The sequence below is a fragment of the Furipterus horrens genome, unplaced genomic scaffold (genome assembly GCF_987537825.1).
Source record: "Furipterus horrens unplaced genomic scaffold, mFurHor1.1.pri manual_scaffold_2, whole genome shotgun sequence".
In the NCBI taxonomy this organism is placed as follows: Eukaryota; Metazoa; Chordata; class Mammalia; order Chiroptera; family Furipteridae; genus Furipterus; species Furipterus horrens.
This window is the reverse complement of record NW_028327172.1, coordinates 142,518,297-142,520,742: the sequence shown is the minus strand read 5'-3', so window position 1 is coordinate 142,520,742 and position 2,446 is coordinate 142,518,297. Positions and strand designations below refer to the sequence as shown.

The window sequence follows — 2,446 nt, the reverse complement described above, 5'->3', positions numbered from 1 at the left end:
TGGTGAAACAGGTCACCCAAAACAGATGGTACCAAACTAGTGGTCAAGGACTAACTCCTTAAAAAAAAAAAAAAGACAACTCTTATCTAGGATTAATTTAATTTTAGAAACAAATACAAGCTATTGATTCACTCTTCCCAACTTGACAGTCTACCTGTGGTATAACTGTCAGGTAAAAACATACATCTTTACAACTTGGTGGTCCCAAGTTTTTTTAAAAAAAGAAACCCATTTCACAGAAAGGAAAGAAATAATATGAAAACTGCTCAAGAAATACACTAACAAGCAAAAATAAACAGGGAAAGAGGAACATGTAGTTCTGACTTAAGAAACTGAGAGGAGACTGGCCTACAGAGGAAAATGTGCACCCTGGAAAGTCAGGTGTGAAGATTTTGGAGTAACAATTTATATGACTTGAATCTCCCCTAATTCCTGAATAAAAACAATATCTTGCAGTACTTATACTTCATGGCTCAGACACCTATCTCACTTGGCTCTATTCCTTACTTCTAGTCTTTACTTTAATGAGTCTGAAAAACTTGGGGATATAGCATAAGAAGAAAAATAAAATAACCACACACAATAGTCCCCTTTAGGTGGCTAATTTAGATCTTTGTTACTAGAAAATTCCTGAAGAAAATTTAAATATTAAGTCTGTGGCTTTGCTGAATGAAGCCCTGCAGTAAATATTTAGAAAACACCCTCAGTTTGGGCTAGTAGCACTGTTGATGGTACCTATTATAGAGGGGTAGCTGAACAAAGTCTGTGTCTCAAAACCAGTGTTAAATCAGTATCAGGGTTGAAAGGAAAAAAGGGGAGTCTAAAATCACAAGTGCAGATGTATTTAAGACCCCTGCCCTTCTGGATCCACACTTGCTTCAGGATCTTCATCATTATAAATGTTCTCTGCCATTTGCCACACTTGCATAATATTGTCTTCTGACACAGAACAGATCACCCAAGGTTCATTGGGATTACAGGAGAAATCAGATATCTTGGCAGTGTGGCCACCATGAATAAACAGCAACTCCAGTGGCCCATCTTCTGCATCTTCCGGGGATTGTTCCTCTCCAATTTTACTTAAATCCCAGACATTCAGCCTGAGATCAGTACCACTGGAAGCCAAAATAGTCTCGTTGTGAGGTGACCATTGAACCTGGAATATTTCATCCTTATGTGATTCAAAGGAATGCAGTTTAAGTTTCAGATTTCTCAGATCCCACAAGGCAACAGTCTTATCAGCAGATCCTGTGGCAAGAATGAACTCACTATAAGGATTGAAAGAAAGGCTGTTCACTTCAGCAGTATGAGCATCAACTGAATGGCTTGATTTGGAAGTATTGTTTGAATGAGTATCCCAGATCATAAGTTTCTGATCATCAGCAACTGACCCAAACAGAGACTCATGAAGCAGAGGCCAGGAAACATCTTCCACTACTGCTGTGTGCCCCGTGAAGATGATCTTCGCATCCACAACTTTTCCTTCCTTTGGAACAGCACTGATGTCCCATAGGCAGATGGTATGGTCATCCGAAGCACTAAGTAAGTGCCCACTGAAATTTGGGTTCCAAGAAAGCCCATAGCCTTCCTTCTGATGTCCACGGAGACGCAAGTCTGGGTTGCACTCTCCAGAAGGATCTGGCTTAGAAGGATGTTTCATATAGTCAAAAACAAGAACATCACTGGAGGGAGTCTTTGCTGCAATGATGCAAGGGTTCTGCGGCATATAACGTGCCCTGTTTACTTCTCCTTCATGGTTGATCTTGATTTCTATTTCAATTTTTCCACTAACAAAGCCTCCAAATTCTCCTTCCTCACTGTTGTAGTGTGAAGCATCAAACTGAGCATCATCATTAGAGAGCTGCACACTGGCTATCACAAGGTGGTTTTGTTCATCCGACGTGTGTGTCCCCAGGACAAGTTGATAAATGCTGAAATCTTTCCCTTCTGGCCTGGTTACATCTGGAAGCCACTGTGCAGTTAAGCTGGGTCACTCCAGAGCATGGGTCATCACCAAATCGTAAAGAAAAGGGGTGTTCTTTTTCCATATTTTGTACTCTTCGTTGATCACACGTTCTTCTACTGTGTCATCAATGGCTGCTTCCTTGTCGGCCATGGTGGGCAGGCAAGCCAAGGGGATCCCGAGGTCTATCATTGCAAGAGGGGCGGGTAGTCTATGGGAGCTTGCTCTCCACGCACGGCCTCTATTGTCTGGCCTTCACTCTTGTGTAAGTGCTCTCTCCCGCATCACAGCAACATTGGATGGTGTGGCCACTAGGACATGGCAGAAGCAATTGTATGTCGCTTCTCAGTCCAGGTCGTAAAAGGCATTATGACTTCTGCCTTGCTTGCGCTCTCTCTGGGATCACTCGTTGTAGGGGATGTCAGCTGTCCTGTCATGAGCACACTCTGGTGGCCCTTTTGGAGAGACCCACATGGCACTGAA

The 2,446-nt window shown here is 42.6% G+C and overlaps 1 pseudogene; it reads right to left on the bottom strand.

The window, feature by feature from the left end:
• Positions 1-747: 747 nt before the first annotated feature.
• LOC150019641 (histone-binding protein RBBP4 pseudogene) lies at positions 748-2,116 on the bottom strand (annotated as a pseudogene).
• Positions 2,117-2,446: the final 330 nt, after the last annotated feature.